We start from the raw sequence: 24,891 nt of genomic DNA on the forward strand, positions 1-24,891 counted from the left end.
GCCCTCTGGGTGAGGTTGTTCTATGTGGTGGGCTCTTATTTATGCTTGGTGGGTGTTGTTCTTCTGCCCATACTGGGTTTGCAAGGATCTTTTGTAGGCTGGATTTCTTCTAACGTATTCTTTGAGTTTTTCCTTGTCTGGGAAGACTCTTACTTCTCCATCTATATTGATAGATAATTTGACTGGGTAAGGTATTCTTGAGTTTGCATTGTTTTCCTTCAATTTTGGGAATATGTTATTCCACTCTCTCCTCTTCTTCATAGATTCTGCTGATAGGTCTGAGCATATTCTTATTTGGGAACCTTTGTATGTGATTGCTTGCTTGTTTTTCCCTAGCCGCACTCATGATTTTCTCCTTTTCCTCTAAATTGCATAATTTAATTCTTTTGTGCCTTGGTGACTTCTTCTTGTGATACAGTCTTGCTGGGGTTCTTTCAGCCTCCTAAATGGTTGCCTGGTTCTCATTCACTAAGCTGGGGAAGCTTTCCTCCAAGAATTCTCTCACTATTGTTGCATATGACTTCTTTGTTGTCTTCCTCCGGTAAGCCAATAGTTCTCATGTTGTTCCGCTTCATAACATCAGACATCACTCAACTTTTCTTCAACTTCTCTGATGATCTTATTAGATTTTGTTTGCATTTGTTAAAGTCTGCCTGGCTGCCCTCCAAGTCACTGATGCAGTTCTCTGATTCCTCCAGTCGATTCTTGAGTTACGTGAGTCTGCTACTGGTTTTTGTTATCTCCTCCCTAAGCTCCTGTATTTCTCTTTTATTTATGGCTTTTACCTCTTCTATCATTTCATCCTTTTTCAGTATTGTTGCCCCATATCCTCTATGAATCCAAGTAGCATTCTGAAAATTCCTTTCTGTGACTGTTCAATGTCTCCTTCCTCTATGCATGTCATTATGTTCAGGCCATCTTCAGGCATTGCCTTTTGTTTTTCCCGTTGTTTCGTTGAGGTCGTTTGGGCTGATGGCTGTTTGCCTTGTGTTGGTTTAGATGAGCCAGGTGCCATTTTCCTGTGAGTTGTATAGCACTGGCTCTCTCTGGGAGACTTGTAGGAGAACTTCTTCGAACTGCCTATAGCTTATTTCACTATGGAATTAACCTACCACTTTATCCTCCTATAGCTTCCCTCTCAGGGAAGTGACCCAGAAGGCTGGTGGGTTGCCTGCTTTGGTGTTGCTGAGGTTGGGCAGAGGTTCCTACAGCAGCTTGAAAGGTTGAGGAGTGTTGGCTGAGCTACCTTAGGACTCCAGGCACACATGTAGGGATTCCCCTGTTAGATGTTTTAGCAGAGTATCCCCTGGTGGAGGTTGGCAGGCCCTTTCCCAGCCTCCCTAGCTACACAGGGTGGAGTTCACCTAGCTGGGTGTGGCCCAGGCATACATGCCCTAGGCTAAGGGGAGTGGTCTGGAGAGACCAAGAAAGAAAAAGAGGAGGGAAAAAAATCAAGCCCGCTGAGCCTGTGGGGGGCAGGGGAGGGGAGGATATAGTGAAGACATGGAAACAAAGTAACAAATGTAGCTGAGTCCCGATCCCCCGCCAGTGGAGCTGCAAGGGTTTAGTCCCTGCTCTGAGGCGGCAGCAGCAAGCTGTGGCTGTGTTGAGAAAAGGTCCCTGTGCAGCCCTCCAAGACTGAGGGGGCACAGAGAGGAGCTGCAAGGGTCCAGTCCTTGCCCCGAGGTGGGTGGTGGCAAACTGTGGCTGTGTTGAGACCAAGCCACTGTACAGGCTCCAAATGGTCCCAGGCTCCAGCAGAGACAGTGGCAGGGCCAAGGTCAAATCCAGCCGTCCTCCACTGAGGTAAGCCAAAAGCCCCCAGCCCCTCAAAACCATGTGGGTCTGAGCCTACTTATCATTATGATGCTCCTCCTGCATTCCAGCAGTGTTGAAATTCCCTCTAAGCAACTCTCCTGGGCTGAAATCTGCAGAGTTCCTCTGGTATGTATTACTCCATCGCCATCTTGCCGGAAATCTCTGTTGTTGCTTTTTTTTTTTTTAATCTCCCCCCCTCCCCAATCTTCTCTTAGGAGCTAATACAGACATCATACCATTTCATAGTTCAATCTCATTAAACAGCATTGTGGTATTGTGACCAAAATCCACTTCAGAGTCTTTTCTTCCTCCTTGATATCAGTTCCCCCTACTAATGCACCCCACCCACCACTTCCCCCACTGCACCCCCAGGAACCCTTATTCTAATTGTTGTTTCTCTAGCTTCATTTATCCTGTGTTTCATATACCAAAAAACATTGAAAAACACATAAAAAGCGTCAAGAAGGCTACCCACAATGACAAAATACAACAGAGATAAAACCCAATATTAAAAAAAAACACAGAAAATATTAAAAACCAAATCAAGGTCAAATGTATCAAGTGGCAAAGTTTTAACCAATCAGGTCAGGTTTATCATTTTAATCTACAACAGTCATCTCTCCAATATTCTCTGTCTGATAACCAGCTTATTCTCATCTCTCAATTATGGTCAGAAGGAAATCACCAAAGGCTTATTTCCTATGTAGATCCTGCAAATATATTTTGGCCTTCTGATGTCATCCATTGCCTTCTACACACCAGAATCTCACAATATAAGCTCTGATAGTATTCCATCCTTAATATCTGGATTATATAATTTATAATCCTTAGGTCATAGATGTTGGTGTGCTTCTTCCATGTGGGCTTAGTTGACATATCACTTAAATTGCTGCTTATTTGAAAACAACCCTTTAAGAACCAGATGATGATAGCCTGGCACTATCTAATTTCTTCCCTGCACTTTGCTATGCAACCGTATCTTCTGTGTTTCATTTGTGAAGGTGAGTAATGAGTAGGGCCATGTCATCAGAAATAATTGTTCTTAGCCTGGAGCTAAAATTAAGTGCGAGCCCCAAATCCATTCCCAGATCTATGTTTTTAATTTGCCTCTGGCTCACCTTAGAGATATCCTTGTTAGTTTATGGTAGCAAATGATATCAATCTTCTCCATGGATCATAGGACCTTTTGTTTATAGTGTCATTAATTAAGCTATGGTACTAATTTTTTGAACACTAGTGAGAGAGGGAGATTAAATAAGGGTAGGCTAACTATATCTCAATATCTAGATTATTCATTTTTATAGAATAAATCCTTACCTGACTGGATGCTATTTACTTAAAGAAGTAGAGTTGGTTATCAGGCAAAACTTGCAATAATATTCACTGATAATGCCATTCAGGTCTGCCAGAATAAAACATATCTTAATACAGCAAGTAAGGCATTAAAGTATTAAGTCAATGTTGGTCTACCTACTGAGCTAGGTGTTTATATAAATGCATGTATGTGGTCATGAGGTGTCAATAGGATCAGGTATCAGGCATCAAAGAACAAAATATCATATTGTGAATGAGGAGGAGGAGTGAGGAGGACCCAAAGCCCATATGTAGGCAACTGAACATCCCCTTACAGAATGGCCACAGGGAGGAGATGAGTCAGTCAGGGTGCAGTATAGCAATGATGAAACATGCAACTTTCCTCTAGTTCTTTAGGCTTCCCTCCCCCACCCCCATCATGATCCCTTGTACAAATCCAGCTAGACCAGAGGATGTACACTGGTACAGATAGAAACTGGAAACACTGGGAATCTAGGACAGATGAACTCCACAGGACCAATAATGAGAGTAGTGATACCAGGAGGGTAAGTGGAAGGTAGGGTAGAAAGGGGGAACTGATCTCAAGGTACATATAACCCCGTCCCTGGGGAGTGAACAACAGAAAAGTGGATGGAAGAGACATTGGACAGTGTAACACATGACAAAATAATAATAATTTATAAATTATGAAGAGTTCTTGAGGGAGGATGGGTGGGGAGGGAGGGGACAAAATAAGCTGACACCAAGGGCTCAAGTAGAAAGCAAATGCTTTGAGAATAATGATGGCAACAAATGTATAAATGTGCATGACACAATGGATTGTGATAAGAGTTGTACGAACCCCCAGTAAAATTATTTTTAAAAATTAAAATAAATGCAAGCATTTGATTGTATGTGTGTAATAAAACACATAGACACAAGTATGGATATTTCTTATATATAACCCAATAACTCATTATTAAGATTTGGGGTTTTCAGGGACAAGGGAATAACACATGATCTAAAATCGATGGTAAGGAGGCTGTAGAATGCCTGGTGGGTTGATCAAGTGCAATGTAGTCAAGAAGAATTACTGAAAGCCAAATGAAGGTCAAACATGATAGTGGGACAAGAGGAAAGTAAAAGGAAATAGAGGAAATAACTGAGGCAAAAGATATTTTAGATGCATAAATACAGGCATGTACATCTGTAAATATATTTATATATAACAATAGGGACATAGATCTATGTACATATATTTATATGTTAAATAATAAGGTAGCAGACGGACATTACTCAACATGGCTCAAGTCCTCCCTCAATGCAAGAACACTTTGTTCTAATAACCTGGCATTCTGTGATGCTCAGCATCCCGACAACAATCGCTGAAGACAAAATGGGTGCATATGCTAATGTGGTGAAGAAAGCTGATGGTGCCCAGCTATTAAAATATATTAGTGCCTAGAGTCTTAAAGACTTGAAGATAAAAAAGCGGCCATCTAGCTGGGAAGCGAAAAAAGCCCACATGGAAGAAGCACACCAGCCTGTGTGATCATGAGATGTAGACAGTATCAGGTATCCAGCATCAGAAAGGCCCAAACAAACAATCATATTGATTCAAACACTGGGGTAGGGAGGGGAGACCCAAAGCCCATCTGTAGACAATTGGACATTCCCTCACCATAGATTCACAAGGAAGGAACAAGCCAGCAAGGGTGCAGTATAGCACTGATAAAACATGCAACATTCCTGTAGTTCTTTAATGCTTCCCTCCCCCAGCCCCACTATCATGACCCCAGTTCTACCTACAAATCTGGCTAGAACAATAATGAGAATAGCGATACCAGGAGGGTTGGGGTCAGTAGAGGGAGAAAGGGGGAACTGATCCAAATGATCAATGTAAACACACACACACACACCCTAGGGTGAGGAACAACAGAAATTAGTGAAGGGAGACAGCAGACAGTGTAAGATATGAAAATAGCAATAATTTATCATTTGTCAAGGGTTTATGAGGATAGGAGGGTGGAAGAGGGAGGGGGAAAAAAAGGAGGATCTGATACCGAGGGCTCAAGTAGAAAGAAACTGTTTTGAAAAGGATGAAGACAACATATGTGCTAAAATGTGCTTGAACTAATGGTTGTATGGATTGTTGCAAGAGTTGTAAAAGCCCCCAATAGAATGATAAATAAATTTTAGATTTGAAGGATTAAAGCCATAGTCTTTTGGGACATCTCATTCATTCAGTATAATTTAGTTTATGAAGTTATATTCTACTTTTTAGTTTGTTGAATTTTTTCTGGAGTTTCAAAAGCTTATGACTGGTCACCTAAGGTACAACTTAGAGTTCTACTTAAAGTGAACCAAAGAGTAAGATGGAAACTAAAGACCCGAAGAAGAATCCAATCCAAAAATCACATCCACATTTACCTGAGACCAGAAGAACTAGATGGCTACCATTACCTAATTAGTACCATTGTAGATGGCTCCTGATAATAAAACCATAAATTCCTATTATATAAAAACAATAAAAGATAGATCTGATCTGGAAGACTTAACATTATTGATATGAAATAATCTTTAAACCTTGAACCAAAACTCACCCTGAAGTCTCTTTATAGCTAAATAACACATTAGCCCCCAAACTAATAAATACCACCCATAAGTACTGTGTCTTTTTAAAGAGATCACCCATATGTGACCCTGATAGACATTGAAGCCAGATTTAAATGAGGATGTGGAACAAGGGATACCACTGCTGATGTCAGTGGATCTTGGCTGAAAGCAGAGTACACCAGAGGTTGCTTGTGTTTTATTCACTAGGCTAAACTATCTCATGTGTGAATCATAACAGTTTGGATAGCCATGAGAAGAATGGGAATTCCAGACCACTTCATTGTGCTCATGTAAAACTTGTGCATGGACCATGAGACAGTTGTGGGTACAAACAAGGGTATCCTACTCAGTTTAAAATCAGGAAAGGTGTGCATCAGGGCTGTGTCCTCTCACCACACTTCTTCACTCTGTGTGCTGAGCACATCATCAGAAAAGCTGCATTTCATGAAGAAGAATGGCAATGATTAGAAAAACATAATAACAATTTGTGATGTGCAGATGACATGATCTTACTTGATGAAAATCAGGAGGACTTGAAGTAATTTCTGATGAAGATCGAGGATTAAAGCCTTTAGTATAGATTACATCCCAATATAAAATAGATCAAAATCCCCACAACTGGACCAATAGGTAACTTGATAAATCGAGTAGAGATTGAAGTTATCAAGGATTTCGCCTTGCTTGGATCTGCAATCAGTGCTCATGAAAGCAGCAGTCAGGAGATTAAATGATGCGATACATTAGATAAATATGCACAAGATCTCTTTAAACTGTTAAAAAGTAAGGATGTTACTTTGAGGACTAATGTGTGCCTGACCCAAGCCATGATACCATTTTGACTGTATCATTTCAGTTCCCTCATGAACCTTTTCACTTCCCTTGCGTACACATGGAAATTGGATATTGAATAAGGAAGACTGAAGAATAATTTATGCATTTGAGCTATGGTGCTAGCAAAGGATATTGAAAGTACCACAAACTACAAAAAACAAATCTGTCTTGGAAGAAGTAGAGCAGGGAAGCTCATTAGAGGCAAGGATGCCAAGACTTCATCTTCTTTCCCTGTGCATGTTATCACGAGAGACCAGTAACTATGAAAAGAGGAAGCCCTCGGAAAGATGAATTGACACAGTGGCTGCAACAAGGGCCTTGAACATATGAACAATTGTGAGCATGGCACAGGGCCAGGCAGTGTTTCGTTGTGTTGTACTTAGGGTCACTATGAGTTGGAAATGACTCAGTAGCACTGAACAACAACTAAAATAAGTTTAGAGTCTTTCTACCTAATATATATATGTCCATCATGTCCTGTCGTGTATCTATCCATCCCTCTATCCAGTTGTTCCTCCTTAATTTAGAAAACCTTACTGGTGTTGGTACACTTCTCCTAAATTCTTCAAGTGGTACCACGTTTAACTATCTTCCCTTTATTTCAGGCCAACTTCAAGTCTGGAGCCCTCTGGAGCTCAGCAGCCCCTCCTTTCATACCCCTGAGATCCAAGCCCAGATAATCTGGGAAGAGCTTGGCGTTGGCAGCAGTGGTTTCCTCAGTATGCAAGAGCTGACTCTGGTCTGTCAAACCATTGGGCTACAAGACCTTGAGAAAGAGGTGAGAGAAAGCCTGAGACTGACCTGTCTCAACCACTTTTCTTTGAAATGTTTGGTCTGAAAACTCTCACCCTCTTTTAGACTATGATTCAGACATATCAATTTCTCATTAAAACTCTTGACTGGCTTCAAAACTCCTGTCAAAGAATATATCTCAGACCCCCCCCCCCCCATTGTGATAAACTCTCACCACTGTAGGGCAGTTGTGCCAGGCACTCTTAGACACAGTCACTCAAGATCACCGTTCCCTGCCTGCCAGGCTGATTGTACTACGGCCAAGTAAGGCCTCTTTAGAACCTGTCTGTAGTCTCATCAGATGGGAATAGAGGTGGAGTGTTATATTGCAGTCCTCACTCTTCATTAAAGCGCTCTTGGCCTAGCTGCTGTTATCCTGTGACCCACTGGAGCCAGGCTGGTTTTTGTGGGTACATCTTCCACCAACATACTGCAAGTTCCCAGCCACAGCAGATAGGAAATAAGTTATTTATGGAGTTCAGGCAGTTTGAATGACTCAGCTACTGATTATGGAACTAAAACAGACATGGTAGTATAGATTTCCCTTGAGACTGATAAGGAAAAATATTTTGGAAATACAGCCAGTTGGGACCTAGACAATTTTGAATGTGGATGAAGATGAGCAAGCTGCCCTTGTTGAATGCTTGATCCAAAAGTTTGGAGAAGCAGGAGGCCCAATGGTGACATCTGGGTTGAGCTGCCTGTTTGTGGAACCTCTGCATCAAGCAAAACATATGTTCTGATCCAGGTGTATGACTTTTGTTTAGGAAATGGAAGATTTGTTTAACAAATTGGATCAAGATGGAGATGGCAGAGTAAGTCTTGAGGAATTCCAGTTTAGCCTGTTCAGTCATAGACCCAATTCACTTCCGAAATCTTCTACTCCCATCGAACTGAGTGATCCTTGGACTCATTACCAGATAAAATAGGACAAATAAATTATGAACCACATTAAGTATTATCTTTCTGATGACTGCAACCATAACCGTCAGCATCTTTCATAAACCTGTCCTCTCTGAGTCACCTGACTGTTGTCCAGGAGTTCAAGAGGGATAAGTAACAGAGATATGTGTTTGAGATTCTGGGGTCACACAGACCTCCATAACTGTATGTCCCTGGATGGCATGGTCATCTCTGAGCCTCATGCTCCTCATCTATAAAATGGGGCAATTGTGATGCCTGCCTCCCAGGTGTTGTTCTATAAGACCAAGTAGTGTCTGACATGACAGCTTCAGCCATTCTTAATTGTGGGATAGAGAAAATTTCAGTAGGGAAATCCCTTTTCCCTCATACCATGATGCAGCAGGAGAGCAATGTCAAAGAGCATTCTGCAACATCTCCCTCGGGCAGCCCTTTTGATTTAGGTCCTGAGTCTGGATTCCTCCCTCCTATCCCTGGGTTTTATGTCTTGCAGAAGTACCAGGTCTCCGTGCAGCTTTAAACAGAACAGATTTAGGCAGTTTCCTTAAATCATAGCATTGCTCAGTGACTGCTGGGTTAGCACTTTCCGAACAGAAGAAATTCCTTCTCCCACCACAGAGCAGACTGCTCTAAGGAATTCTTGCTTTCTGCACAAGGATGTGGCTGACTCCCATGTTGTGTGGGAGGCAGAGTAAAACCAGTGTGATATTCTTCACCACTGAGTAGGTACTTCTGAGAGCATAAGTTTTTCATTCTAAAATCAACAAGAATGCAGGAAGAAGATATTCAAGAGCATTAAGGAGAGATTTCAGGCCATATAAGGTAAAAAAAAAAATCAGAGTATGGCCCTTATATGTCACTGATTGGGTTAATTGGCAGATATGACTTCCTTGAAGCAGAAGCAGCCCCATGTTCCCTTTGTATTCATCTGAAGTATAGACTAATGTGGACACTGAACTAGGGATGGATGTGCGCATAGTTGGCATTAAAGAATCAAGATAGTGGCTATAGAGCCGTACCGCTTCTTGTGCCATGCACACCTTCCTGAAGAGATGCTCTCTGGCCAGAGGTGTGAGTTTGTAAGGAGGAATCTTGGGGAAATGACCTAGGCAGGCAGGTATGTCTTCCAGGAGACACCCACATCAAGTGAAGTGTGATCCCTGTTTGTGGATTAAGATTTGAACATGGAAATGGGTTTCTCTTCTTTGTCAAGGATTTTCTCCAGGGTAAGTTGCACTGAGGCTAAGAACTAGGGAAGATACAGAAACAAGGGTAACTCATGTCCAAATGTGGAGACCTAGGTGTTGCTGGAAGCTAGTGTAGGATAAGGATCTCAAAGTGGCACCCCTGAGCCTGCAAGGGCAGGATCCCTAAGAGTTCTGTAACCTCGAATACCACTGAAGTATGGGTCCTATGGTAGTTACACAATCTGGTGTCAACTTGTGGAGGGGTAGAGTCTAGCCTATCAATCAGGTCATAGCTTGATGACCTCATTTGGACCCACCACGAAGATAAATAGCTCACTGGAGGCCAGATAGACACAGTCTCTGCATCGTCTTCCTTCGGACAAGTCACATGGAGCTAGGCTGATGAAAGCCAGAGCCTTAGAGCTGGAGGAGCCACGTGGAGACCCACACCAGCACTGAGATGCTTAGACTGCCACTGGATCCACAAGATATTTTACTCTCTGATCTTCCTGCATTCAGTATCATTGCATATGTTTTGTGAGTTTGAAGAGGACTTTATAGATTGATGTCAGACATATGTGCTAATATCAGACTTACGGACTTGATTTGAACTAGGGTGGGATGTTTTTGTGATATTCAACTGCTCTTGTATATAGAGCTCTTTCTACACACAGATGGGTGTCTATGAATTTGTTTCTCTAGTCTACTCAGACTAACACATTATGGTCCCTTGGGAGTGGAGTACTAGATAAAAGAATCATAAAGATGGAGAGTGGATGTTTGTTTGATCTCTGCTTCATGATAGTGCTTCTTTGGCTAGCCAGAAGTCAGATATGGCCATGCAGTTTACTGGATAGTTTTCTGGAAAGAACATGGGAAGTTAAAGTTTGGATTCTTTTCATTGGTTGTAGTCTTTGGTTATTCTTGTGTGAAATGGTGAAAATGTGATTAATGTATATTTTGAGCTCAGGGGACAAAATCACCCCTTGAATTTCTCAGAGTTGCTTAGTGAAAATGGCTGACAGAAGGTCAAAATGGCTGAGAGAAAGCTGGCTGGAGGGGCAGGGAGCACTTCAGGCAAGACGGCAACTGAGTAACACATAGCAGAGGGACTCTGCAGAAATTAGCGCAGGAGAGTCACTAAGAGGGATGTTGTGCACTGCCTGGTTGCAGGAGGAGCGTCATAAAGATAAACAGGCAAATATCCACTCGGTTTTGAGGAGCTGGGGGCTTTGTCTTACCACAGTGAAGGCTGGCTAAGGTCTAACCTTAGCCCCACCACTGTCTCAGCCAGAGACGGGATCATCTGGAGCTGGCACAAAGGCTTTATCTTAACACAGCCACACTTCAACTCCGAATTGTGGAAGGGTTTAAACCCCTCCAGCCCCAGGGTCAGGGATGGGGTTAAGCTATATTGTTACTTTTGTTTCTCACTCTTCCTTCTTTCCCACTACAGTTTCAACAGGCTCTTCTTTTTTTCCTCTCTCTTTCTCTTCCTTTTAATCTCACACACCACTGCCAACCTCCAGGCATCTCCTCTTATCCTAGGGCTTTTACTCAACAAAGAGGCTAGAGATCTTAATATTACAATTAGACAATTTGACCTGATAGATGTGCACAAAGCTATTCACCCAAATACAAAAGAATTTACATTCTTTTCAAGCCCACATGACACATATTCAAAGATAGAGGTGCTGGGGCATTAGATGAATCTGCATAAGTTTAAGCACATTGATATATGTACCTCTCTCTCTGACCACTGTGCCATAAGACTGGAAAACCAACAAAAGGAAGATGAAGAAAACAAGGACAAACAATTGGAAGATGATAACTCTCTTGCAAAAGGAGTGTGTGCTGGCCCAGATCAGAGATGAAATTAGGGAATTTCTGGAAATCAACAAGAATGAGCACATGATGTACCAAAACTTATGGGACACAGCAAAGGCAGTTATCAGAGGAAGTCTCATAGCAATACATGAACACATGAAAGAGGAAGAGAGACTTATGATTGATATGCTGGCACAAAATTTACAGCAACTAAAGCTGAGTCAACAGGACAAACCTATTAATAGATTAAGAAAATAAATAATAAAAATCATGGCTGAGATTCAGAAGAGGGAAAATAAGAAAACTATGGTAAAATTAGTGCTGCTAAAAGTTGTTTCTTTGAACAGATAAATAATTGACAGGTTTTTCTTTTCTAATTTGTCATTTGTTTTTTTGTTGTTGTTTTCTTTTGTTGCTTTGTTTTGGTCCGTCATGTTTTTGGTGCATATTATTATCTCTGTAGGTCTATCTAGATAAGATAGGCAGGATAAACCATCTGGAAGACAAAACGGGACTGACAGTATTGCAGGGACATGGGTGAGGGACAGGTGGGGGAAAGGACATGTGTGTTAAAAGCCCAGGGACAAGTGAACAACAAGTGATCCAAAAATGATGGCAACGAATATGTAGGAGGCCTGGTAGGGCTTGATCAAGGGCAATGTAACCAAGAGGAATTACTGAAACCCAAATGAAGACTGAACATGATAGTGGGACAAGAGGGAAGGCAGAAATGATCACAATGATCTGCATATAACCCCCTACCTGGGGGACGTACAATAGACATGTGGGGGATGGGAGACATTGAACAGTGTAAGATATGAGAAAATAATAATAATTTATAAATAATACTTTATAAATTATCGTGAAGGCAGGAGTGTGGGGGAGGAAGGGAGAAAATGCTTAGCTGATACCAAGGGTTCAAGTAGAAAGAAAATATCTTGAGAATGATGATGATGGCAACAAATGTACAAATGTGCCCGACACAATGGATGTATGAATGGATTGTGATAAGAGTTGTATGAGCCCCAATGAAATTATTTTAAAAAATAAAAATAAATAATGAACCCTGGCTCTGGCTTGATGCTGTCAGAGGCCTAATGCCATATTTTCTATCAATAGAAGCGTTTAGATAATGAGTAAGATAACTAAATAAGCATCGAATTTGACTGTTTTACGAATAGAGCTTAGGATCTGATGCTACTCTGTTTATACTGATTTTTTTTTCTGTTTATTATTATTGATATATGATTGATAGAAATGATTATTGGGAAATTTGAAAATTGAGAGCTTGTAAGCCCACTTGTTTCTCGTCATTAAAACTGGATTGTTAGATGGGTTTAGGACACACCCGCAAAGAAGGCTTTGAAAAAATAAGCTCTGAAAAGAAAAGTGTCTTCAGTGTTGAGGACATTTAAGGGTGAAGAGACTTGCCAAGGGCTGTTGACAGATTGACAGGGGGGAAAAAGGGAACTCTTTGGATATTTAAATTTTGAACTCGTGGTTTTGTCAGAAGCTGGGAAAAAATCTGGAACCATGAAGAAAACTACTCTCTGGGGCTGAATATTACAGGGAGCCTGTGGGCAGGCTGAACTGCTTGCTAGGCGACCACCCAGATCCACTTGTTGAGTGGAAGTGGGCGAAATGCAGCAATAAAGAGACAGATTGAGTCTGGCCACTGACACTCATGGACCTTGTTTCAGGAACGTGAAGAGAAAACGAGAGTGGGTTGACTGGTCTGAAATTCATGATCTAGCGCAAGGGGGCTAGGCTTGTTGAAAATTTGTGACAGTGCCCATGGTCTAGAAGCGAGGTGACCAATGGGCACCATGTGGACGCTGAGTGAAGCAGCCCACATTGAGTTGACCAGAATCCGACCAGATGAAGAGATGTTTGAGCCTGTGAAGTAGAGATATTGCTGCAGACTTCATGGATAGCCTGTCCTGATTTGACTTTACTATGGATGGGGAGTTCACAAGGTTCTAACTGGGATGAAGGTTCCTCAGAACACAGCTGATGTAAGTGGGCAGTATAGAAATTTTATACCTAAAATGGAGATGATAAAGGCATGAAGTGGTTGGCTACAAACTTTCATAGGTGCTGGAATATGTACATAGGATTATAGGTTTAAGTGTGTGTTCCTTAACTGCGATGCTTAGGCATAGAATATTGTTTTGTCACTTATATAATATGTTTAAATGAGGATGGCACATACTGAATGGTACACTTATTAGTTTTATCTTGTTAGTTACAGATAGGATTTTATTATTTTTTTGTTAAGAATTATGTATGGGTAAAAAGTTGTGTAAAAGTGTCAACTTGACAAAGGTTGGTCTGTGGTAGTTACATATTCTGGTGTCAACTTGTTGAGGGGTGTTGTCTAGCATGTCAATCAGGTCACAGCTTGATAACCTCATTTAGGCGTGCCACTGAGATAAATAGCTTACTGGAGGCCAGATAGATACAGAGGCCAGATAGATACAGATAGGTGCTTCATCCTCCTCCGGACAAGCCACATGAAGCTAGACTGATGGCAGATAGAGCCATGGAGCCACATGGAGACTCATGCCAGCCCTGAGATGTTTATAATGCCACTGGATCCACAAGACTTTCCATCCACTGGCCTGTGATCTTCCTGCATTTGGCATATTGCATGTGTTTCATGAGTCTGAGGAGGATTTTATAGATTGGGATTGGACATATGTGCTAATATTGGATTTATGGACTTAATCTGGACTTGGGGTGAAATTTTTTCTCAATATTCAATTGCTCTTGTGTATAAAGCTTTCTCTTAACACCTATGAGTGTCTATGAATTTGTTTTTCTAATCTACCCAGACTAACAGGTCTTTCAGCACAGCAACTTGACCCATTATCCTGCTGTCATAGCCATCTACTCTTCCTGTCACGTGTATTTCTACATACAGCACACACTTGTACACATATCCACACAGTTTGGACCCATCCACTGTATACATGTACACCCACTATATATACACACCTGATACATGTAGTCAATGCTACATGTATACACCCAAACTATAGATGCGTCTGTCATACACACACACACACACACACTTAACTATACACACACACTATATATGCACATGATACAAGGTGGTACCCTCCCAGAACTGGAATTGTGCTGGGCAGAGTAGACCTTTCATAATATGACTTTTTCTCCCTCTTTGAGAGCTCCGAGTTGCAGCGCCACCTGAGAAGGTTCTCTCTGGTCACAGTGAATTTTTTGTAAAAGCGGTTTCACTGGAACCTTGTTTTTCATGATGGCGAATTTAAGAGAACAGCATGCAGCTATGAAACTTTGTTTCCTCCTCAGGAAAAATGCCAAAGCAACTGTTGTGATGTTGAATACAGTTTAGAAAGACAGTGCTATGGGAAAAACTCTAAGTGTATGAGTAGTTTTCTCATTTCAAAAGAGGTGAAATGTTGATTGATGGCAAACCTCATTCTGGACGTCCATCATCTTATCAAACAGATAAAAATGTCGATTTGTAGTGCATTTGGAATTCGTTCCACCAGGTTAGACTGTTAGTCAAGCTTTCTATTAGAGGATCTGAAAAGATTTCGTAACAGTGTGCGGCAAAAACAGGCCTGATTTATGGCAGACAGGGGACTGGTTTTGCCACCATGATAATGCACCTGCTCACACAGCCATCTCAGTGTGCCAGGTTCTGGCAAAAAGCAGAATGTCTCTCTTGCCCCATGCACCTTACTCACCTGACCTTGCATTGTGTGACTTTTTTTTGTTTCCTCGAAGAAGAGGGACATGGAAGGATAACTATTTGAGGACATAGAAGAGTGAAGAAAAACACTAGGGAGGTGCTGTCAGCCATCCAAACAGATGAGTTTGAAAAATGTTTCCAAGAATTAAATTGCAGATTTTACAAATGTATCAAGTGTAATTGAGAGTACTTTGTAGGTGACAAGTTTGTTTTGTAAAAGAATTTAAATGCATGCCCCATGGTTGCTGGGCACTGTTGGGCAGGTACAGCTTTCCAGCGATGGCAATGGGCCAGAGCGATCCTGGGATGCATGCATGGGGCTGTTCCTTTTCAGCAGCCTCCATAGCCCGGTCACTGGTACATGGAAAAAAATTAAATACATAGCTTTGAAAAAAATTCCAGGGTTTTTTTGGGGGGGTACCACCTACTATATGCACACAAATTGTAAGGCACACAAACTCATGCCCACCACACACACTGCTAGTGTACGTAAACATCATAAACACAGTGCCTACACATCCCTTCACTATACATTCTGTATGCATTCATGCACAGTATATTCATATACATGCACTCTCTACACACCCACACTAAATTCACTGCAGAGATATGAGTGTATACACAGTATATAATACCTTTGGGGCATAGAATGTCAAACTGAGGAGTGGGCGGATTCAGTCTTTCGTTTGTGGAGCACAAAGTCCTACCCCTCTCTTGATAGCTCTCACCTGAGAATTGCCCATTTGCACTGTCATTTTAGGGCAGAAACTGGAAGGAGGCCAGGGTGGTAGAGTCTCCTGTATTATTTCAAAGTAGAGTGTGCCATATCTTGTGTGTGTCTCCACAGTTTGGCTATAGAGTGTGATGTTTGACCATGTCATGTGGTATACCTGTTAGATAGATAGATAGATAGATAGATAGATAGATAGATAGATAGATAGATAGATAGATAGATAGATAGATAACCTACTTACTAACAGGTATACTAGCTCTGTACTGATGTCATATATATATATATATGACAGCAGGAGAATCAGGTGGACATGGTATAGGGGAAACCCATTCTGAGCCTCATATTTTCTAGAGTAAGTGGCTAGAGGGTTCATAGCAGTTCCAGATGCATTTGAGTATCTGGGACTCTCCATTGATAGCCATGGTGCCCTCTTCCACCTGCAAACAGAGTAAAATACCTGCTCTAGAGTGTTGTCCAGTTGGCACGCAGAGCACCCAGCGTAGCTTAGTAAGCTCGGTGAACAAGCTCCTTCATTAGAGAATTGGTGACTCAGTGAGTACAGGCAGAGGAGGTTTCTGCACCCTTGAGCCTGACTCAGGAAGTGTACTGCTGGGAGAAGATGAGGGATGAAGGGTGGAGAGTATAGCCAGGACAAGCCTGGTGGTCATCAGAGAAGGGACCGGAAAGAGTCCAGGATGAGCCAGAAAGAGCAAGAGGAGCATGATTTAAGCTGTGGGGCTGGACTTGAAAGGGCTAAAAAATAGCTAGGTATCCTTCTATCTGGAGGCCAGCGAGCCGGTGTGTCAGAAAAGAGGAGTTAAGGGTGATTGAGCAAGGTATTGAGGGTCCCAGATCCAGATCCCAGCCAGCAAGGCAGTGAGGAGAGGGTAGCTGAAGAGCCATGAGCAGGTTGGAGCAAGGTGGTTTTTACTCTGAGGGAGGCAGGAGCGCTGGATGCCTGGAGCAGAAATGTGATGACCTGAAGGCGTGGAGAACACTCATTCTTACTCCCAGGGATTCCTGACAACACATATTTACTGGAAAGGGCTCTGAGGTAGAAAAAATTTAAGGGAAATATTTCTTGCCCTTGTGTATTCATAGAATATCTGAACGTAGCAGGTCAGCTTTCCGCTTGAGAGACTTTACCATCATCGTAAGACTCCCCTAGCTTGCTTAGCTGAAAGCTGCTTGCTTCTGTATTCCCAGTAATGTGCAGTTTCACACACAGGGAAGCCCACTCTGCTTTTGGAGCCTCTTAGGAATTTCTCCATGATGGCAAGCCCCTCTTTAGGCTCTTCCTTTGTGAGGCCCTGTGTACCTTGTTCGTCATGCCAGAGAGATGCGGATAGTTCACGGGCTGCACTTACACACCCAACTCACACTCATCCTCACTGCCATTGACTCAGTGTGGACTCATAGCGACCATACAGGCCACAGTAGGCCTGCCCTGGCAGTTTGCAAGCCTGTAGCTCTCTGTGGGAGTAGAAAGCCCTGTCTGCTGCCTTCTGGCTCCAGAGCAGTCATGGCTGCTTTGATGAATCACGTCGCTGTGCCCAGCCCTCTCACCTTTGCTAGAAAGTGAAGAGAGCGATAACTGGTGAGGTTGTTCTTGCTAGGCAGCGTGCAGGTTTGTGCAGTGGGGGACACGAGAAACAAGAGATTGGGCTGAACAGACGTGCGTGCTCACAGCACTTTCTTGGTCCCTGGTGTACAGGCCACAGAGGAGAGCAGCTGCCACACGACCACTTCGTCCCTCGTGTCCATCTGCTCAGACCGGCACCTCTTCTCCGGCATCGATGACGGCACTGGGTTTGCATGCCCTGAGCAGGTGGTGGCTCTGTGGGCCCAGGAGGGCATTCAAAATGGCAAGGAGATTTTGCAGGTTTGGAAATGGATGGCCACAGCTGCTCCGCTGAGAATGGGCTGAGGGTCGGGTGGGAGCCCGAGAGGGTTACTGTGCTTGGCCTCTGCTCTCTGGCTTCCTTACTCCTGCTTCAACAGAGAATCCCAGACAGGGAAATTCTCGGGAAACTTTTCTTTTTGGCTATTAATATATAAAAATTTTAATTTTGAAAGAGCATAAATAAAATACAGAGAAAACAACAGTGATAAAAACACTCTGAAGGTAGGTTTTCATGTATTAGATACTTCCCCCTTTGCCATGCTAACCTTTCAGGCTTGTTGCTTGGACAAGGCAGCACTCCGACGGGCGTTGGAACAAGCACACTTTTGTGGTGGCATCAGAGTCAGAGAAGGTGCATGTATATAGTCAGCACTGACCACTACATAAGGGCATGCATTCTGCCAAGTCCTTTGATCAAAAAAGACCTAGGTGGGAACTGTGCCACTTGGCTCCACAGGCCAGCCTCGCATTCCTGGAAGCCATGGGGGTTTCCTGCCCATGCTCCTCCATTTCTTCTGCAACTGGCCCAGGAGACTAGCATGGTGTAGCTCTTGCTCTTGGACTTAGTGTCACACTGTGCAGTAGTCAATTTAAAATAAATATAGCAAAGATTCATTTTTAAACATTCATTGTTTCATTCTGTATATGTGGGTGGTAAGATGCACATAACATCTCTTTTTAAGTTTATTTTTCAAAATTCTGAGAGAGAAGGAAGATTTCATTTTCTGTAATACTTTTGACCATGGCTCATGTCCTCTGATACATAATTTTTCTACCAATACAAATCATCAGTGTGTGTGTGTGTAGATAGATAAATAGATAGATAGATAGATAGATAGATATTATGGAGATATGAAATATGTGTCAGGATTCTTTACATATATTACGTTAGGAGTCTCTCCCAGAATTCTTTTAGTTTGAAATGGTAAAAACTCAACTCCAAGTGGCATAAGAAAAAAGGAGAATGTAAAATAAAATAATAATTTATAAATTATTAAGGGTTCATGAGGAAGGGGGCAATGGGGAGGGAAGGGGAGGGAAAAAAGGAAAATGAGCTGATTCCAGGAACCCAAGCGGAAGGCGAATTTTGAGAATGACGAGGGCAACGAATGTATAAGGGTGCTTTACTCAATTGATGTATGTATGGATTGTGATAAGAGTTGTATGAGCCAAATAAAATGATTTTTTTTTAAGAAAGAATGTTAGTGGCTTACAGTGGTGGGCAGTTGGCAGAGTTAATTTAGCCACTGCTCTCTGTAAGTGCCTGTATCAGTACCCTTTCATCTCTAACTGCTTCCAAATTTTCCTTTGCTATCAAGTTAATTTCAACTCATCATGATGCTAGGGGGCAGAATGGACTTACCCCTTTGGGTTTCCAAGAATTTAAATCTTTATGGGAATAGATAGCCTCTACTTTATTCCTCAGGGAAATGGGGTGGTTCAAACTGTTGACCTTGAAGTTAACATCTTATTGCATTACCCACCACACCACCAGAGCTCCTTCCAGTGCCCTTAGCCTTGGGCAAAGTCTCCTCTCTATAGCTCCATACAGCCTTTATAATTATTGGGTTTAGGTGGGGGGAAGGGCCCCTCTCTTGCTATTAATCCCCATGAAGTACTATGCATGGAGTCATATTCTTCCTCATGTGTCCCTGGCTCAGGCACAGTGGGATCTCCTATTGACAGCCTAGGAGTTGGAGTGGGGGCGGCCCCAAGAGGAAAAGTCTCAGGCAAATGGGAGAGCCAAGGAAAATGGAGTCTGGAGTCAAATTGTTGAGAGACTTAAACTCATCTTGAATGTCCCTTGGGATTTATTTCTAGAGCCTCGAATTCAGTGTGGATGAGAAGGTGAACCTTCTGGATCTGGCCTGGGCTATCGACAACAAGCTCCTGATGGTCACTGGTGTCATTCAGCAAGCGGCCCTGGCCTCCTACCACCAGGAGCTGAGCTACCTCCAGTAAGAGGCTGGGAGAGGTTGTTTCAAGGCTAGGGGTGTGGTTTGTTCTCAGGGGTCCGGGACTGGCAAGGGTCTGGGCTGCTGCCTTGCCTGCCCCCACCACCCTCTATAGGCAACTTGTGATGGGACAAGGAAAAGGGTCTCTGGTGTAGGGAGAGACGCTTTGCCTCTTCCTAATAGGGCCTAATGAGCAAGGGGCCACCTACGGTTATTCTTGCCACAGGTCTTGCATACTTGGTGAGAGGCTTAGAAAGCCAGATCTCAAAATCCTAACCTAATCCCCTTAATAATATCTCAAGCAGCTGAATCCAACTTAAAACTTATGTGACTGACATTTTTCTTGCTATTATGGAGGTGCAAATGTTCTCCAGACCAGCCCACGGGGCCCCCAGGCTTAAGCCAATTGACTGAAAGCGCACAAAAAAAATTGCTTCTTAGACCTTTTCACTGAGCACAACGTGGCAGTTGGCACCGTGTTCCATTACAACAGAGCTCTGCTTTCACTCAACGGGTTATTCATGTTGTTCTGCTAAATAGATTCACAGGGACAAAAGTTGATAGTATTTTATAGAAAGATAACTTTTCCAACAGTTTTGTTGGCATATAAGTCATGTATCATACAATTCAGTGGTTTAGACATATTTTAAAAGAATTGTGTAGGCGTCACCACAATGAGTTTTAGAATATTTTCTTCATTCTGGTACCCATTATTATTAACTCCCCATAGCCCCCAGTCTCCCCTGCCACAACCGGAAGGAGCTATTAATCTAATTGCTGTTTCTATAGATCACCTATCCCGGATTTCATATACAGAAAATCCTACAAAACAAAATAAACACCAAAAAACCTCAATTCAAAAGCAAGTCGACAATAATAGAAACTAAAACGAATAAAGTCATTTAATGTCAGGATACACCATTAGAGAACCATTCTTCAAAGACTCAAAGACAAGGCTAGCCCGCACTCAACACCATCATGTTGGCTGTTTTTTGTCGTTTATGCAGACCCAGAGTTTGAGGGCCCTGCAACGGTATGTGCTTCTGTGGGAAGCTGACAGAGTAGTAGCTACATTTGACAGTGTCTCCTTCCTGTGGGCAGGGGGCAAATGAAGCAAATGGTGCAGGAGCGAGACAAGGCAAGACAGGACCTGGAGAAGGCTGAGAAGAGGAACCTGGAGTTTGTGACAGAGATGGATGACTGCCACTCTGCCATGGAACAGCTCACGGAACGCAGGATCAAGTAGGTGCCACCGAGACAGCTTCTGGGTCAGAGCCTGGCACAGTAGCCCTCTAGAATCACAGCAGCTGTCCCCAATCTGGTCCCTACACCCTGGCCAGAGGGTGGGTGAAGGACAAATAGCTGCTACCCAAGTGGCAGTGCTATAGTTCTGGTTCATTGAAGGCCTTACTTGAGCCAGTAGAAACCAGAAAATGTGACTTTTTGTTTTGTACCATCAGTCAGGGGCCTCCAGAGTAACACGGTCAGTACGATAGATGGGTGTTCATATGGGTGGAAACATGGAGGGATACACGTGATTCATTTATTTTAGAAAACTGCCTCCTGGTTGTGAGGCTTGGCAATTCTAAAATCCATCGGTCAGATGGCAGGTTGGAGACTGTCTGCAGGATGGCTACGGTCTTAAAACATCCTTCTCCTTCCAGAAACCTTAACGTCTGCTCGGAAAACCTTCAACTTATTGCATAACCCCCCCCCCCCCCCACACACACACACACACACACACATCATGGATCATGACCTGTTTTACTGAGGACTGACAGGCTTAAATGCTAATCATATGTAATGCCCTCATAGCAATACTAAGCCAATATGTTAATAAGCAGTGGGGCCCCATGGCCTACCCAACGGCACACATGAAATTAGCTATCACAAGACTCCTTGAAAGATGAGGGTACAATAGAAGCATCAACTGAACTCTGGGTGGGGCTGGTGCAGTATGCACTGGCTTCTCATTCTATATGCCTATGGGCTGCAGACATTCATCTCTACCCTACCTCTACTCTCTTTGCTCAATCCGTTGGACCTGCCCTCAGCTCAAGGAAGACCTTTAACTATTGTTTGTGCTTGTGATGGGTGTTATGTAAGATATTTTTTGCAAACAGCTTCAGGAGTTCAGCAGGTAGCACTCAACACAGCGAAGGTACCCCAACACCTCAGTCTTACCTCTCATCACCCTTCATACTGAACAGTCTTAGGGGGAACTCTGTATGGTATGTTTGGTGATGGCTTCAAGGCCAGAGAAAAGGATGTAAGAAAACCTAGCCACATATATATCCACACTGCATCAGGGAGAAGGTTTTTTTCACCCCTATTGAGAGAAAAGTCTTGGCCAGAGGTGGCTAAACTCAGCTAGTGATTCCCCTTCCTGAATCCTTTGTTTACTGAAGGTGCTCTGCTGGAAACAGCTGAGGCTACATGAAATGATCTTCTACATTTCTCTTTCTCTCATACTGGCTCATGCCAGAAGTCAGAACACTGGCTGCCTGCTCCCTGGTCTGTCTTCCTTCACTGGTGGGCAAGATGTCTGTGGGGCATGCCCTTTTAGAATCCTGCGTCCTTGCCCCTAGCCCCTTGCCCTTTGGGTAAGCTGAGTCCTTTGGTCTCCTCATCTCTAACCTGAGAATGGTAATGAGCCCTGTCTAGCATGGAGGGATGACCAACACAATATGTCGAGCTTCCTAATTCTGATGACTGTGCATAGGCCCAATCATGTGCCTCAGGAAACAGAGAGAGTGAGAGAGACGTCATAAATGATGCAGAGTCCTGGCGTGGTGAAAAGGTTGGCCCCTTGGCACCTTGCCTCTGTGTGGGGTCATGTTCTCCTGGAAGGACCAGCAGTGAATGTGGTGTCCAGTGTCTGGTCCCTGCCTTCAGAACACTCATACTTTCTATCAAACAGGCGGCTATAAAGTCTAAAACTGTCAGTAGATATACAATCTTCCAGAAGGCCAGGCCATGTGTGACACTGGGGAGGTAGTTTAAGGAGGTGTCCCAAAAGGTACCCTCAGTCTCTCCTTTGTGGGTATTGTAGACACCTGGAGCAGGGATACTGTGGACAATTGGCCCTGCTTCGCTCAGAGTTGGAGATGGAACAAGAGCTGCTCTGGCAGCAGACCAGCATGCAGAGGGCTAGGCTGGAGGAGGACCTTGAAGCCCTGCGCAGGGAGGAAGCCTGCTTGCAAGAGAGGCTATCATTGGTGCTAAAGGTATGAGGGTGCTATACAAAGAAAATGCATGTGCACAAAGCTGGGAGTACATAAAGCTTGATTTTCTCCTCACAACTGTGTTCCCTGACAATTGCCCCAGCCAGCTCTAGGGTAGTATAGCTACTTCGTGGCTATTGCCTGCAGCTTTGAGCTGGTAGATAGGGGCCAGGGAAGGTCTGCAACAGCATCTGGCACCCCTGCATCCCCAGAGACCAGGAACATATTGTGGCTTTAGCAAAAAAAAAAAAAAAAGTCAGGACCTGAAGCTCACCTAGCAGGAGCCCCACTGTATTTCCAGGAGCTGAGAGGTTCATGGGTGTGTGCCACCCAGTCCTTACCACAGCCGGCACTTGATCCCCAGGGATTACTTCTCAGGAGAGACAGGAAGGCCCTGAATCCCTGTCTTAGTTGTGAGGCCTCTGGGGAGAGGATGGCATAGCAGGTGAGAGGCAGAAGTAGCTGAGCTGACTGTCTCGGTGGACTTTCTTCCCAGTCCTTTTTGCACTCCAGCCTGCCTGCCTTCTCCGTTTTCATCTTGGCTCCTTTTTTCTCTCCCTTTCTACCTGTCCTCCCTCCCTTGATGTCTGTCTCCCTTATCCAGCTCCTGGCTTTTCAACCCTGCGGAGCACTCAGCAGAGCCTTACCTCTTAGTTATACACTGTGTCTCAGAAGTAATTCCACATCCTTCTGATTCGTCATTGCAGCTTTCAAGTGTCTGTAAACACTGGACTTTTCCCTGACTGGATATATGGACTGCATTGATGTTATTTCAGATCTCTTATTTAGAAGTACACCCTGAAATCATTTGTCTCTAATCTTCTTTCCTAGCTTATTGCTGTTGAGCTCTTGAAGTGGGAGAAGTAGCGGCAGTGGGAAAGCACTGGGCACTTCAGTGTCTGCATGTCTGGCTTAGGAGCTGGTCTACTAAAGAAATGTTATGGGGGCCACCACGCACCTCCTCTGGCTACACACAGAAGAGGAGACTCCAACACCAACCCAATGCCAATTGGCACAGGGCAGAAGTTAAAGATGCCTCCCCCCACCATCTTTATGCTATTCTAACGCCAACCATCCCTAACCTTCCCATAACACTCTTCTTAGCTAGATTCGGTCATTTATTTCAGTGACCACATACAATTCACAGACAATATTCACAATTATCGAGTTAATCAGGGAAATGTTAATGATACAGGTTTTTTGTCTACAATACCATGCTGATAACCACCTCTTTCTCTGGTCCCAGGCCTCTCAGTTGCATAGTCCCTTGGCTTCTGCTTTGTTCCATGGGCCAGGAAGCCTACCACTCTGCCTCGTGGTCTCAGTGTTGCTCCTTGCTCTGTCTCATGTGCTCAGTGCCAGGGCTTCTGCTGCCTCCACGACTTACGGCATGGATCTCACATGTGCCCCACTGATGGCTCTTATTTCTTGATGGACACAGGATTCTCTCTCTCTGCTACTGAGATGCCGTGCAAGGGCATCACTGTCCGACCCATCTATGAGTGTTTCACATACCCGATTTGCCTAGTCCCACCCAATTATTTGATGAGTGTTACAAAGATATGGATAGAAGAGCCCTTTGGATCATTTCACTTCACCCCGGGCTACCTTTTGGCTCTTCTAGACATTGCTCCTTTAATACATGAAGAATTGCCTCCTGCCCACTGACATCTAGGATTTGTTTTCACAGTCGTGGTGACCCTGTTAACAGTCACTCGTACTTCAGTCATATCATCAAACCAGCATCTTCTCCTCGCCTCCTTTTACCTGAGCCCATGGTGAAAAGAGGACACTCTTCAATGGGGACTTTCCCTTGACTTGTTCTTTTTCTTTTCTTTTTCATATTGATACTAATACACCCATAAAAACTGGTAAACCAGCTACTTCATTACCACTCCCTATTTTAGATATCCCATTGCTAAATTGTCAATCCCTAACAACCAGTCCTCTGAGGAGACAAGCAAATTTTTGATCAGAAGAATCTTTATTTATGATTTAAACTTTGAGCATCTGTTTCCATAAATATAATCCAATCCAGGGAAAGCCATCAAA

General features: G+C 43.4%; 1 non-coding gene and 1 pseudogene across 1 annotated transcript; both read left to right on the plus strand.

Annotated features, from left to right (window-relative positions):
- The window catches only part of LOC142435967 (ninein-like protein), a 135,925-nt pseudogene that overhangs the window by 80,880 nt on the left and 30,154 nt on the right, over positions 1 to 24,891 (plus strand).
- LOC142435970 (small nucleolar RNA SNORA84) lies at positions 15,258 to 15,389 on the plus strand. The gene has a single exon (XR_012781692.1). It is a non-coding gene; the product is annotated as a small nucleolar RNA SNORA84 (small nucleolar RNA).

Source organism: Tenrec ecaudatus, unplaced genomic scaffold, assembly GCF_050624435.1.
Source record: "Tenrec ecaudatus isolate mTenEca1 unplaced genomic scaffold, mTenEca1.hap1 Scaffold_100, whole genome shotgun sequence".
NCBI classification, from domain to species: domain Eukaryota; kingdom Metazoa; phylum Chordata; class Mammalia; order Afrosoricida; family Tenrecidae; genus Tenrec; species Tenrec ecaudatus.